Raw genomic sequence first — 16,834 nt, forward strand, 5'->3', positions numbered from 1 at the left:
AAAAATTTCTCTAAGAAATGTATTTCAAAAAATTATATTTTCTATTAATAGATCGAGTATTCAATAGATGTTTTGTATCATGATCCAAAATTTTTGAAATAATAACAAAGACCGTACCAATATCTTTCACCAATCTCAACACAATAAGAAAATATCAGAACATAAATTCGATTTATATTTAAATTTAGATAAATATGAATATTTTATTTTTCTCTTCCATTCTTTACAATAAAAGAACAAAATCTTGGAGAAAAAATTCGCCATTCTTCTTGCTGACGTTGCTTGTTAAACGCACGTAAAAAAAATTACTATTAAAATTTACTTTTCAGGAATATAATTGATGAATCTGTAATAGGGCCCACATCAAATTCAATCTAGGCTCTGTTATTTAATACTTTAATACATTAATACTTATAAATTATAAGTATTAATATAGTAAAGCATAAAATAATTTTTCCAAAATATTAAATATAGGAGCCAAGAAAAGAAAACCAAACCGAATATTAACTGAATAAATTATCTTATTATTATAAATATCTGTAATAATAAGTATAATATCTTTTCTCTGGTAAGTAATATTCTAATACAATCTAGAAAGTAAAATTATAAAAGCAGGAAAAGGATCTTCCACAACTTTCCAAGCACTCGAACCCAGAACTCGGTTAAGACCAGGCTCAATTATAATTTCTGGCAGAAAAAAAACAAAGGGGTAATTTCTTAAAAAGTTTTTAAATGCCAATAACGAGTGAAATTTGTATCAAGTCTGGCCTCATTCGAGATATGACTCCCTGCTCTTCTCTATCTCTCCCCTTGAATTATAATCTCATAAATGTAATAGTATGTGTTCCGTATGTAAAAATATTCCTGCTAAATTTCAAAATGAATGATCCACGTAGGTCCTGATATATATATAAAACACATACAATTTTGTCCTATCTTTCCTCTATGTTCTTGTCTTATCAGTAACAGTTCTCGAGATTTTTGTTTTGTTTCCGATTACAGATAAATAATTTAAATAATTACAGTAATTATATTATTAATATTTATCCAAATATTTGGTATTTTACATTTCCACAAGGAAAATTATCACATCTTTAGAAGGATAAGTGAATAAATTAAATTATAAATACGATAGCAATCTGAAAAGAATAAGAAATTAATATTTATTTATGAACTTTAGTAAATGATAAAACTTAAGTGAGCAACGTTTAATGACTAAAAATTGTAAAAAAAAAGAATAGAATATAAACTCAAATAATGACAAATAATCAAGTTGGCCTTTGTTACAACGTGTGATCTAAAAAGATCAACAGAAATGAGAAAACTCCCATCATTAAATTAAGAGCTTACTAAGTGATTTGCTTGATTTCATTAAGCGTACTTGACCGTTTTTGGGATTTAATGAACAATATTTTCCCTCTTCTTTATCTATTTTGTTAGCAATTATGGCTTGCATTGTATTGCTATTTGTGATAAGCAGTATCGTTACGTCTTTTCGCTTATGTTCCATTAAATTCTTTTGTTTTATCAACTTAGAACATTTGTCAATATGTCAATTCGAAAATAGAAAATGTGTCCTTTTCGGTTTGCTCTGTTTCATTTATTCTATTCTTTTTTTTCTTCTACCAGATCTACAATTCTTCTTACATATAAACTTAAACAGAGTATGAATTTTATATATTTACAGTTTATTATACCGAATAAGAGAGGAAATGTTTGGCATTGAATTCTATTAATGTTTTAAATTAAGTTAGAGAGACTAAAATTTCGTTAATGGGACTTTTGAAAGTGGCATTAATTTAAGCTCAAAAACCCAATTATTAAACAATTTAAAGTACTCTAACGGCTTCCTCTTGTCTTTCTCCTCTTATAATTCATCATCAGTTAACCAGTTTGCAGTTATTATGAGTGTGTATGCATTACACTACGCTTGTTTTAGTAGAACAGCGTTTTGATTTAAACTTTAATGGGGGAATTCTAAACTGAAAATAAATCTCTTGAGATTCTAGAGAAACACGAGGAGCCATCATTTTGGCTCGACATCAAGAATGGCGCTTTCGATTCATTAAATCTACCTGACATGTTGTTTTTAATATTTATAGGCCCATATTGCTCTTAATTATGTTAATATAACAACTAATTTTAAAGAGTTTATATAACAATAGTTTACGAAATCATAATTTATAAAGATAATTATATGAAATTGGTTCTATATTGCTTAACATTTATTTAGTGTATTCATTCGAGAGTAATGATTACATTTAATGTAAGATTCAATAATAAAATGTGGCCAGAGGCGGTAGTAAAGTGTAAAATCTATTCTACATAAAATAACGTATAAGTCTGTAGTTCTGCAGAATTGATACGAGTAATTTAGTCCAAATCTTAATTACCCTTTATCAATGCAATTGTAATTGGAGGATAGTAATAAATGATAAACGAGATCGGGATATATTTCCTATATAATTTTATAGGCAATACGAGATATATAAGAAGTAAATATAATAAATAATTATAAATTATAGCACATCGTTTAATAAATTCTTAATTTAAAGTCCTATAAATATTTTGTGTAATTCTGAAGAATTGGGGAAAAGCATCAACGAAAATAAATTAGAAATTTTGTCTTTAATTTTTGTTATTTGGTACTATTTAATAAATTTAATTAAAAAATTACAATTGTTAACTCGTATCGACGAATTTTTCATATCAATAGAATAAAATTTAAGAGTATCCAATTTAAAAGTCTCGAAAGTATTTAAATAAAATTTCTTTCTATCTGTTAATGTAATTAGCAATCCTTCTAGTAAGATCATTTATCAAATTTTAATTTTAGATATTATTGAAACAAATGAGCAAATTCCATTTATATCAATATCCAGCTTTCTCTACCCTCCACTTAATCATAATTACAATTGATAACGAATGTAAAAATGGACATTTGTTATACGAATTTTACAGGTGTATTTGGAATTCTTTCTTGATTCGAATACAAAAAACAAACCATCGAAAGAGAAAGATGTATATGTATGATGTATTTCTGAAATAAATTCATGGCGTATTCAATCGATGAGTTTTGTATGCTTTTTAGATTTATAATCTTTTTGTTTCTATAAATCCACCTCTGGCTACAGACTTAAGAGGAGTATAAACTATCCAAAAGCCGATCAGATATAATAACGTAGATCTGGCAACCAGTAGAGAATCTTATTGTTATCTTCACTACAGTATACAGCGATAAGAACAATAGATAATCGCATTTATGTCACACTTTTGCTTACTTTATCGTATGAATATCGTACGTTTCTTCTTTATAATTAATTTTATGCTTCAAATAATATAAATTTTCATGACGTTTTTTTATTTAAAAGTATAAGAGAGTAAAATTTATTATAGAATTTTTTTGTGCATGTTAAATCTATTATTTAAAAATTATATTTTATCGCAAACTTGTATGATTCAATTTTATTGGACAAAAGAATCCTTTCGTCGTATGATGTAAACTAGTTATGATTAATATCATAGTGAGAATCAATCTGAGTTTTTTTTCCTGACCTTCAANCCTATTTTGCGTTTACCCAAATGCAAAATGTTTGAATTAAACAAATATATTATTTTCAGAAACAATAAAATCGGAGTTTTTTTTTGCGTAGAGATAAAAATGATTGACCTTTTTTTTATATATACAAAATAAGAACTTTTCCTGTCAAAAACATCTGCTTTCGAGATCTGTAGTCTTTGCTTCTTATGTTGACAAAATCATAATTTTTCTAACTTTGCTGTTTTTATCAATTTTTAAATTAATTTTAAGAAATTAATGAAATCGTTTTCGTTTTAATAAATAAGAAATTACAAGAAGTTAAAAATAAGAAATCAACTTAAAAAATTTGAATTAAATCGAAAATATAGACGATATATTCATATACACTCAATATACTCGCCAAGATTGATTTTTCCGATTATTACAAAAGACGTACAGCTATATTTCAGATAGGTTTGCAAATGATTACAGTTGTTGTCCTATTGTACGCCAGGAAATGCCACCAGAATGCCTTAAAATCGCTACCTCATTATACTATTAAGGCTGGCGCAGGCTCACTGTATTCAGAGTTTCGGTGTTCTTGTTGTTAGAGGTTTTCGAACGCCTGGCATGCCTATACGCGTAGTCAAAGATAATGAAACGACTATGATAAAACGATGATAAAACGACTACATGGTGAATTTTCCGCTATGTAGTTGTTCTGACCTAACTATGAGGTGGTGTTAGATAGGGAAAATGGATACGTCAGAGGGCACATAAGATGTTTTTCACGGTGGGTAGATTCTAGACGACCCAGCAGATCATCAAAAGAAGTGATCGTCCAATCGTGAAACAAGTACGAACGCCTACAACTATGTTGGCTATTTTTCCACATCCAGAGACAAGTGGAAGACTCTCTACAAAACTCTCTCTCTCTTGTACCATTGACAAGCAACTAACAGGGGTAAATTCGCACGCATGGCGACTGCTGCGTATTCTGTCATTACCACCTCAACAAAGTTAGCTTCGTTAGCAGTGGTGTATCGACAGAAATGCATGGACTGCTACGGACTAACAGCATATAGTCTTTGGCAAAGTCCCGATTCTGTTAGGGAACGGATGACCAGTTAGTGTAGAAGACCACAGCGAGCTTTTTCAGATTGATGAAATAAGGCAACAACACGTGGGCGAGCTGCCAAAGGGAAAATGCCTCCCTGGAGAACTTTTATGGGAAACCCGGTCCCTACTTAGCTGTTAGACACGTGAAAATCCCGGTAATGCCAGTTGGTGAGAAGCGAACACCATGACCACCAGTGTTCAATGGTTTTACTGGCGATCGTTTCAATTCTGCCTGTATTGCTGGGCGATGGTCATTTCGGTCTGTAGAGACATATCGCATGATAGTCGGTCACCCAACGTCAAACTGTACACAGCTAGGGTTTTCTAGGAATGTTTCTGTTACGTTACTACACTTCTTTGACCTACCCCGTCTCCAGATTTGCCGCACATCTAACATTTTTGGAACCAAATGAGATGCCGTTTTGGCCGTTTACAAGTGCAAATAATCTGAATCGATAATTGCAACATTTGTGGGGGTATAATAATTAAATTCGTAAATTTAGCATTTATGCTATGTAAATTATGCAGCGAGAACAACTTTGCTAGTTATATTAACATAATAATACGTTTGTAGTTTAAATTTGAAACACTCGTTAACCGAAACCTTTAATAAGTCTATATTTGATGTATCATGTTAACCGAAGCTTTCGATAAAGTTTAAATTTCAAATACATATTAACTAAAGCCTTTCACGAATTAAGTTTACTTCATATAAATTTCATACTCTTTGTCACGTACTGTACTTTTACCTATTAATTAAGTATATTAATAATAATACTGTTATGATCAATTAATACTTTCACAAGAGAGATATTTTTTATTTAATAAATTTATTAACAAATTAAGTAATTTAAATCTGAGCTTTGAGCTGTAGATGACGGCCCAAAAATCAGTTAACCATTAATATTAAATAAGAAAGATTTACGTTGTGTTTTCACGGATATTATAAAAGATAAATTTATAATTTATACGGGATGACGCGAGACAAATCATGGTTAACTAACTTTTGGCCCACCCTTTATCTGTAAATATATTACAACTGTGTAGATTTTCTTCTACATTTTTTCGAATGTGTTATCGAAAATTAAGAAGATAATGAATAAATAAAGTTAAAAAAAAAAAAATAAATAAATAAAACGTAACAGAAGAGCAAGGATAATTTAAAGTGAAGTTCAGCGATGCGAAGAATAATTTTAATAGAGAAATGATACGATAAAATGAAATATTTAGAAAAAGTTTTATAATAAAAGAAGAAGAGAAAAGGAAAATTTTTAAAGTAAAACTAATTAGAATAAAATGTAATTTTATTACTGAATAAGAGTTCATATCGTAAAAACATGAATAAGATGAAAGAATAGAAGCAGGTAAGTTTATTACTTAATAAATTTATCACGTGAGAACGAAGATAATTAATGCGTTTCGTAAACATTTATAAATTTTAATTAAATAATCCTTATATAATAGTAAAATCAAATTTATGCAAATGTCGTTTACTCGAAGAATAATTCCGTCGTAAAATTCTATCATGAGTAATAATATTTTTCATACAAATCAATTAGTCTTGTATCGTTTAAAATTTATTTTCTAGTAATCTTGTAAGATCTTGTCTTATTAATAATTATAAATTTTAAACATTTATTTATCATTTTAATATCGATTTTCCTTTGTTTATACTCATTAAGAAGTTTACTAAACTTTTTATAATCCTATAACTAACCTCGAAGTTTTAAATGAAACAATGTAGTAATTTATTTATTATATATCTTCTAAAATAAAAAAATTAAGTAATATTAAAGATACCTTAATAATTTTCAATGAAAATTCTATATTTTCCTCTGACACGTTCTTTATCTAATATAAAAACTCTACATCAATGTTCAATTTTTATTCTTCTGTGTCTTGAAAGTATTTGAAATAGGGGAAAAAATAAATAAAAATTGGAGAATTACGGGGGTAAAAAATTAAATATTTAAAAGGAAAACAGTTAAAGTAATTCAATATTGTTACGTTGATAAATTTTATATATTTTAATAAATATTTTTCTGTATAGAATTACTTTTAATGAGTGTTTCTTTAACGGCAAAGAATAAATATTTATCTTTATTCTTCCTTTCATTTTACATAATTATATACATTTTTTATACGTTAATAAAATTTAGAAAATATTCAAATTTAACAGAAAAGTTTGTAAAAAATTGCAAATTATATATATTTTTTTGCCCTCATTAGATTTAAGAAAAAATTACGTTTATCGGTTTACTTGATAAATAATTATTAATTAAGCGTACATTTTTATTATTTAAAAATACTTATTTATTAGATTTTAGAAGCATTTAGAATAGAAAAAAAATGTAAATGTAATTTAATACACTTTTAAAATTACAAAGAAATTAAAATTAAATGTCACTATATATATAAATTGAAATTATCGATTAAAATAATTTTTAAAAAATCTATAAATTAGTATTTAAAGATTATAATTTACACTTTATATAAATGATTAATTGTTTTTTTTTCTCCATAATTATATCAAAAATTGTTATCGAATAGTCTAGTTTTTCTGGATAAAAGTGACCGTTTCCTTATTAACAGTAGACAAAAATATCCAATTTTTTTTCCTTTTTTTTTAATAAAAATAGAAAATAAAAATTATGAAAAGTTATAGTAATAAATTACTACGATCGAATCTTAAAAATATAAGATTCTGAGTGAGAAAAATAATATAAAAATGAGAAATTTACGGCGGTAAACATACAATTACAAGAAATGAGTCGCGTATAATTGTTAATACATCAAGGATATTTCTTATAATAAATCGTTTATATAAGAAATGTTGATAAATTCAATCTAAACGGATCTATCCGATTTCAAAATAAACGAAATTTTCTCGTTTCCTTAATATATATATATTTGCTTTTTACATTACCTCAGTCTACACAACGGCTATAAGTTTTGTATTATCAGAATTATATTTCGAGTTCACACTTTAGCAACTTCTTCAATATCACGTTTCGCTGAAAGGAGGTGAGAAAAATACAATTTTCACTTGGCACACGGTGATAAGAACGTGTAATGAGAATGCCAAAAAAGTGACAGGAGACAAAAGTGACAATGTTATAATATTTTGGATCCTTTCCTAAATGTTGTCCTTTACGTGTTTCATTTTAACGCTGCATAAATTAATATTTGCATAAATGTTAATTATTGTTGATAGGTGGAATTGAACAATCTTATCGACCGATCTAACATAAATGTGCCACTTAGACTTGATTAATTTAATAATAAATCATTAATTAAAGCACTAAGGCCATTGTAACTACATTTTGATGATATATTTTTAATGAAGAATTACAGTTTTGATAAATAAATGAATTTATGTCGTGTAATAACTAGCAACTTGTTAAAAGTTCTTAGAATAATGTATATAATTTGGTTAAAGAAAGTATGTTAATCTCTTCAACTGTTTTTTTTTTCTTCTAATAATAAANTATGGCTGAAATTTTCAAGAAACAATGTTTCTCTTTCGTATGCTCTTCCATTTCACACACACATACAAAAAAAATTTAGCATGCGGATAGGGTAGAGAAGGGAAGAAACTGTATAAAATATATTCATCGTATAAAACAAAACTGGGACTCATAAAGAAGAGCAAAAGATTGAAAAGTTGTAAAGAAAGTGTGAAAAACTCAAAAATACATTTACATTGTAAAGTAATAAAGACCCCAAAAAGATATTCCAAGTTGTAAATCAGTAGATTTCGGCATTATCCTCACTGCATACAATCGATATATTTAAACAGTACAACTTTCAGTATCACTGTTGCTCTATGTGATCTTTACTTTACGTCATTTTAGGCAAACGTCCTTAGGCATTACCCGTAAATGCCAATCAAGTGACAAACACTACCAATCAGTATTAACATCAGCAATTTTGCCCATTAAAGATTTTACAAATTACCTTAATACGGGGAAGGGAAGAATATATATATATATATATATAAACAATTGTTATATAAAATTGGCGGAAGAAAATAAATTCTCCAATAAACAATTTATTATCAGGTAAATCTTCAAACGTCAAAAACAAACTCGAAAACCCGGATAAATGAATTCATTGTGTTAGTTGACAATAGAAAACTTTTGTTGAAAATATATAGCAAGCTATTCGCAGATGGTATCGATTTTACAATTGCTTGTAAATGATATCAGCTCTTGATGAAACTCCTTTATAAATAAACTGCAACAATAAACTTATCCGAATTTAAAACAAAACAATAGAAATTCTTCTATTTCCTTATTATAATTTAAATAATTTACAAATTATTTAATATTTTCCCTTGTCTACCACACTATTATTATTATTATTTCTAATGCTCTTGTAAACAGAAAAATCTTTGCTGATGTTATCTAACATGAGCCTGTGTAATCAATATGAAAAATGAGAAATAAGATTAAGGTAGTCGATAGAAATATTGTAATGTATTATCTTCCTTTCTTGGCATTTTTTTATTTTTTCGGTTAGTCTAAGTGAAAAATTACATAAAAATCAAAACCGATTATATACATTACAAATGAAATTATAACGTTATAAATGTAAGTGTATGGCTGAAATGTTCTTTAGTAATTTACTATAGAATAAAAGAAATAAACACTACGATATATTTTATTCTTTTATATACACTAATCAATTGTATAAACTATAAAAGAGTATGAAATATTTGTATAATTTTTATTTAATGTATTGATTATTAATAAAATTTTTATCAGTTTTAAGGTAAGCGGGAGTCATTCCGATTGTGTTTACAATGGTTTATACTGTCAGATTCTTATCAGTAAAGCGAATTTATCAACTGAATTTTATTTTTAGCATTTTATGCGGGTGTTAAATTTATCTTAATTGAAGAATTTCATTCGTAAATTTCTTTATTTTAATTCGAATTTTTCTCTTTGTTTGTTTTGTCAAAACCGCAATGTAACCTCAACTAATAATTTAATTATCTAAATAGCGATATTTATCTTTCTTTATTAGATTGCAATTTTTAAAATTTCAGACATACGTTCCGGTTGTCTATCCTTCGTTAATCTCAAGAATATAGTGTTAGATAGATAGACGAATTCAAAAATTTTCTCCAGGCTGGCATGACTCGATTGTTATCAGGAGAAGTATGATGTACAGGGGCAAGACACTGCTAAAATCCAGACCAGATAAGCTCCTGGTCAACTGTAAGCGAACTTTCGGTCTGGACCGGAAGTTACGTATTTCTATTTATTTATAATTTAATATAGCAAATAACATTAAATCAACGTAAGAAATTGGGAAGAGGAAAAAAACCTTATTTACGACGATAAAACTTACAAAATCTTCTTTTGTGACGAAGAACTTAATTATATCACTTTCTTGTTAGCGAATAATAGTAAAATGTTCTCTCGTCATTGATGCACTTATGAATAGCCAATTGATTGGATAAAAGGAGAGATGGATGATTAAGTTCCGAGTTAATCGATGAGCTGATAGAGACTTTCTAGTTACTTTTTATATAGAATCTAATTCACTCTTACGAGAATGGACAGAATACCATCAAGATTAAGCTACGAGGTTCACATAGAATTTCGAAAATGGAGCACAAATCGATGTCAAGAATAAAATCAATTCGATGATAATTTGCATTACTAACCTAACAGAATTTCCCAAATTGTTCCTAAATTATATCTAAGATTGTCAAAATTTTAAATAAATTAAAAATTAATTATACAAATGAACTTGTTTTGAATGAATTTCGTGAGCCTGAAAGAATAAAAAAAAAATAACCTCTAAATTTATTTTGTTTATACTTTCTATTAGAAAATCTGCATTTTAATTTAATCTGCAAGAATAAATTTGCAAAGATAATGATATTCTGGAAGCTTTTCATTGTTCTATTCTGATCACAAAGGCTCAAACTTTTATTTTTCTATCATTTTTTTTTATGTTATTGAATCGATGCAACACCTGAAACTATGGAAATTTCATTTTCTAAAATTCAAAATTTCGGTTCCAAAAGTAAAATTTTAATCCATTTAAAACTAAAATTTAACTTTTCAGAAACGATACAATAGCTTGAAAACATGAAAATGTAAAGTTAAATTTAAGAAGGAACCAGTAAACATCTTCAATATTAAAAATTACATTAAAGAAAGCAACATTTTCATCCTATTTGAGTTTTATTTTGAATAATTTTTAAACTAAAATTAAACTGTTCTCAATGTAATTCATTACAGATCATGAAGTATATAATAACGCGTACAAAATTTAATGGTTTAAAGATTAAAATTTAATTTAAAAAAAAGTATTATATAAAATGTAAATTTATCTAAGTTGTTGATTAATACGAAAGAATATTTACATAGAAATAACATTTTACGAAAAGAAAGAAGTAGATTAATTTAGAATATTACTATTAAAATTGTGTACCACGTTTTGATGCGGTGTAAGAAAATTAAAGAGAATTATCCACAAGAGAACGAGAGATGTACAGTATTGTTCGTATCAACTTACACAAATTAAACACATTTTTCTCGTGTCATCTTTGAAAAATTCCAAATAGTGTCGTGGTCTGATTACTTTAAATATTTTATCCCATCCTCCGCCGTCATTTATTCCGTTTGGGTTCGAAGTTTTTATAAAAATACTCCGAAATAAGGATAAAACTTCTCTTCTACTCATATTAAGCCGGATGATCTTGTTTCATCCTCTAAATTTAGCCATAATTACATAATATTCGAAGAACTGTGACTCATTTAGTAACTATAAGTCCAGAAAATCTATATTAATGAATATATGAGTGGAAATTTTAATAGATAATTTACTATATTAACAAAATTTGTAACAATAAATGATTGTCAGCAGCTCTTAAATTATTATCTTGTAGTTATCTTTACAGTTAAAGTTCATTTCAAACTTGTGAGTGATGAACTTTATACTTTATTATATAATTAAGAAGTTGAAATTGCATTTTAATCTTTAACTTATTCCGACACGGAATTTATTAATGTTTATGATAATGCATGAATTTCATTTATTTTATATTGACACTATGCGAATGAGACCGGTAATGAGTTAAGTATTGTATAATTTGGGCCCATTAATGCGTTAATACGTAATTATCAAGCCACTTAAACGTTAACAATCGGATATCTTCATTATCACCAGATTCAAGGATGATAATGGAGAAACGAGTAGACAGCGACTAATAGATTACTGTTTATCACAATCAGCAACTTGAGAGGAAGATGCTGCGGTTTTCGCTTTGAAGTTGAAACACTTTCTTTTTTTCACAATCAAAATGGCTACGTTTGCAATTCGGAATGACATTTTGTCTTCACTTTCTGCTGATGTCATGTTTCTCGCTTTAAATTTCAAATAATTTATCCTAACTTTTCGTAACCTCGCCTTTAATTGGGCTGAATTTGAAAAGATTATAGACCTCTAAATTTTCACTTTTGTCCGTCCGTTTGTCTGACCTTCCTTCCTTAATCTCGAGAGCGGTGTTAGATAGATGAAATTCGAGATCAGGTATGAAAAGATTAGTGGAAGAAAGCCCCGATTAACTGTATACGAACTTCCCGTCTATAACGGAAGTCACGTGGTTTCAATTCAAAAATTTCCCCTGAAATGAGTTAGATAGACGACCGGGCCAACTCAATTGATAACAGGAAAAGTTTGATGTAAAGGAACAAAACACTACTAAAATAGTTGACAACATTGTGACGATGTTACAATAAATAATTGCTCGTTAAAACTTTGAAAATTTTCTCCATTATTTAACAATATAAATACAGTAAAACTAAATTTAAATGCTTTCGGGTTAAAAGTGGAAACTCTACTTAGTCTGCTGCACGATTTTCGTAATGCTCGAACTCAAATTTCGGACGAAAATATAAAAAAAAATAAAGCGATTACTCACCTATTTTTCCTATTGCATGCATTATTAAATAGTTAAAAGTCGAAAAGAGTATCGAAAAAAAAAACTTAATGGCGTTTAAAATTCGGCTGTGGGTGAGAGAATATCCGTAAAAGGAAGTGTTAATGTTCGACTCTAAACCTAGACTAGCTAAAACTGACGTAATTTTGCATTGCGTCACGTGTTTTTGTTGTGACGTATCCGCACTGTCTATCCAGGTGCAGAAAAGTAAATGGTTTAGATACGCCAGAGATTTCAAAACATAAAAGAGCAAAAAAGAATTTCGTAAATAACTCTTTGTTTTGGCATTTCTGATCGAGTTGTTTAGTCTTGCTCCAATATATATATTTATTTATTTGTTTTTGTTCCATAAATAATTAACACGCTTCACTTTACGCGTTACTTTATCGAAGAGGAGGAGGAAAAAAACTCGAAACGGTACTCTGGATTTCGTTAAATCATTATTTTCTTTAACACCACTTCAAATAAATATTGTGATAATTTATTTTTACTGTTATGAATACATCAAAACAAATGTTAAATCTATATAAAGTTTCCTCGTAAATTAACTGTTTTGTTTAAAATAATACAACTCCAAGCCGTAGAAAAGCGATAAATTTATCAAATTATCCGCTTATTTTATTCGAATAAACTCATTTTATAAAGTAAGAGACGTAAATTATGGTATAAATTACACGTTTAATTCGTATATAAAGTTATAAAAACCAATTTTATTGGTTAATCTGTGTAATGATTGTCGCATGGATATTGCCAACAACACGATGATAAATGTGTAATAAATGTGTTTAAATTATTAATTTGTTTTAATATAACAATGTAGATATCGAAAAAGTGATATATTTAATATATTTTCGATATAATCGTAATTAAAATCGATATTTAAAAAAAAACAAGGAGCGATTCATTTCTCCTCGCTCCAAGCGTATAACTCCGAATAGTTTAACATTAAAGAAACTTTTATTGATACTTGGAAGTTGAGTAAATATCGAAAAGCTTTCCTTATAAAACCAATGATTGATTGAAAGATTCCAACAAAATCTTTTATTTTATTTTTTTTATTTTTTTTATTTTTCCTCCTCACTTCGATCCGTTATTGAAAGAAACTTTCTAACTTTGCCAAATTGTTAGAGAATTATGTTCTAATGGTTGCAGATTTTTAACTATCCTAAGATTGTCTCTCTTCCCCCTCTTCCCCTCTTATTATTAAATCAATGAATTGATTCCTCCAGTTTTAATTAACCGATTATTAAAGTAAATCTTCAAAAATTAAGTTAGAGAAAACATTGGCTTTGAGAATTATCTGAGAATTTTAATTGGTATAATGGATAACTCAACTGAATGACGAACACCGATAAAGTTGACGACTCGGTAATTTGAGAGGGGGAAAAATTACAGAAATCTCCATTAAAAAAAGCCAGAAATATAATGGATATATTACGACTCAGATTTAGTCTTATAACATTGCATTACAAGGCCATAAATTACTTCGATTTATAAAGTGAAAATTCAAATATATATTTAGAATCTAGTAACGTAATGTTATTAGAATCCATTATAACTACTATCTAAATCAATTTTTAAACTAACTGAATGTTCGATTTAGCATTTTTCGATTATCATTCGTCTTTTGTTCATCCTACCACCAAAGGGCATTTATTTTTAAACAATATTTTTTTGTGGGGGGAGAAGAGTAAAGATTTCTGAATTATAATATACGTAAAGGCGTGATACGAATCTCAGATTTTATAAATTATTTAAAATTTAAGGTGGTTTATCTAGAGATGGGGTTTGTATAGATTAATTCTTCTTCTATTGTCGAAACCACGAGTATTTAGAAAACTGTAATTAATTATTTAAGTGTAGTAATTATTTGGAAATCTCTTGGTATAAACGTTAGTTATAAATAGAAGAATTTTCAACATTTCACTGAAAGATTATAAACTTACTTCAGAAGCTTTGTCAGACAGATGTCGTGATCGAATTTTGAAGGTCATGTGGTATGTGATGAAATGCTTCCTGCACATAGTCAACCAAGTATATTCCAGATGTTTTCTCTCCAATTTTTCCAACCATTCTCTTCTTTAAAATTGTACTTATTTCTATCAAAAGTTGAATTTTTCATTTTTATTTAAAATAAAAAAAAATAAAATAAAATAACTTTCTTCTTCTGAAAAGTAGTATATTTTCAGTAAATATATATATATTTTTTCAATTAAATTCATAATTTTTTCTGCTTTTCTAAATCATTTTATTGAATCGATACCGCTCACCACTTTATATCTGACATAAGTTTATGTCTAAATATATTATTTTAAAATGAATTTATTTTGTGAATTTAATGCAGTAAAAATTAATAATTAAAAAGAATTAATTACATAAATTAAAGTATTTTTAATATAAATTACACGTTTAAGTATTTTATTAGGTTTGTTTAAGAAGATATAAGGTTAATATGTTCTATCAATAAATTAATTAAATCTTAAACAATAAGGAAGAATTTATATAAAAATTCTGAATATAGCGTGACTGTTTTAGTATTTTGCGATAAAATTATATATATATAACGTGACAAAAGATAATTTGTTTAAAGTAATTTTCGAAGCAAATGTTTGATTTATCCAAAAGAAAGTTCTTATTTTTTGTTTACAAGAATCAAATTTCGTGATGATAATCATACCATTTCAAGATCTTCATCTTCATGAAAGATCTTTATACAGTATTTCTTTCTATAAATATAAATTTTATCTCAATTTTCAGTTAGAAAGCTTCGAAAATAATAAATAAGAGTATTATTTTATGAAATTTCTACTTCGAAAGATAATAAGTTCATATTTATTTCGTAAATAAATATATCAAACTATTTATATAATTTTTAAATTCAAATTAGATAAGAAAAACTAACTATTTAAATCTATTTTTCTGTATTTTACAGCTTCTACACTCCACTATAACACTGTTTTATGATTAAATAAAGTTATAATTATATCGTCAGAGTATAAAATGAATATCTTATAACCTTTAAGAAAGGCATTTATAAACAAAAAAATTATTACTGTATATACAGATAATTTCCTTTTAAATATATAAGATTAAGCTATATCATATTTTAAATTCGATAGATTAATAATATAGTTATATTTATTCTTGTATAACCAGTATATACGTGTGTAATCAGCCAATTATCCTAAAAACCTCTTAGACTTTTTACGAGAATTAAACTGTACATAAGAACCTTTTTATTTCCCTTCCATAATTCCTAATCTTCCTTCCTCTAACAACTCTCGGTGTTATATTACTGTAGTCATTTGCGATTTTTTATGTAAGGATAACATCACTTCCTATACGAGAAGATATAATAAACAAAATTAAGAGAAAAACAGAATTGCTAGCGAGTTTATACACTAAAGTGCGCTTGAATAGTCATTACATTTGATTATTACTAATTTTAATGACTATTCAGCAAGATAACTCGTGATACAGAAGAAATTACCAACATTACTGTAACACTGTATCAGTTTCATTAAAAATCTCGACAGAAAAATTGATATTTATATTTAAATTTTTAATAAATCGCTTTAATATCTTTCTCTCACTGTAAGAAATATAGCATATTTTATTTTATAGTTTGGTATATTTTTCTTAGTAATGACTTCGGCTACAAAGAAACCGAGTTCGATTTTTATATACCAATAACAGGAGAGAAAATATTCATAATATACCAGTCATAAAAAAGAAAAGTCTTCATAATCGTTCGCAAGTTATCAGCTATAAAATTATTTTTTGCCTTGAAATGAGTAATAAAATATAAAAGATCATAATCATAAAAAAGAAAGAGAGAGATGAGAAAAATAATAATAAAAAAAAAATAAGCAAAAAAGTTCTTACAAAAATCATCGAATAATAAATTATAAATTATTTTTAAAAATATATCTATTTGTCATATTTAATAATAAAGATAATAATCTCTTATCCGGGATATTTTTCTAGATCGTATCATCGATACATCACGTCACGATTCCAGATTATCGCCGTATGTCACGCTTTTCCACGCTACATGTGTTACGATTATCGAGAGATCGGGGTCTTGTTTATAACTTGAGCCCGATGTTTCACGTCATTTATTTCTATATAAATAAAAATCTTCGTAAAGCTTATCTCCTATAAACTCTTAATATCCTACTTAATCAATATCAATAACTTCAAAGGGAGGGGGGATAGAACGTGGTAAGGAATCT

The 16,834-nt window shown here is 27.3% G+C and overlaps 1 protein-coding gene across 3 annotated transcripts in view; it reads right to left on the reverse strand.

Moving 5' to 3' along the window:
- The window catches only part of LOC111637278 (transient-receptor-potential-like protein), a 114,046-nt gene that overhangs the window by 77,416 nt on the left and 19,796 nt on the right, over window positions 1–16,834 (reverse strand). Inside the window, exon 1 of one of the 3 annotated variants that reach the window (XM_023382748.1) lies at window positions 12,582–12,882. The exons of the other annotated variants lie outside the window; for them this stretch is intronic. The gene's annotated coding sequence lies outside the window, so the exon portion shown is untranslated. Of the gene's footprint in view, window positions 1–12,581; window positions 12,883–16,834 lie in introns of those variants that run through there. 3 annotated transcript variants of the gene reach the window in all.

This window comes from Centruroides sculpturatus, unplaced genomic scaffold, assembly GCF_000671375.1.
Source record: "Centruroides sculpturatus isolate CEXI.00-Female unplaced genomic scaffold, Cexi_2.0 scaffold1004, whole genome shotgun sequence".
Taxonomy (NCBI): domain Eukaryota; kingdom Metazoa; phylum Arthropoda; class Arachnida; order Scorpiones; family Buthidae; genus Centruroides; species Centruroides sculpturatus.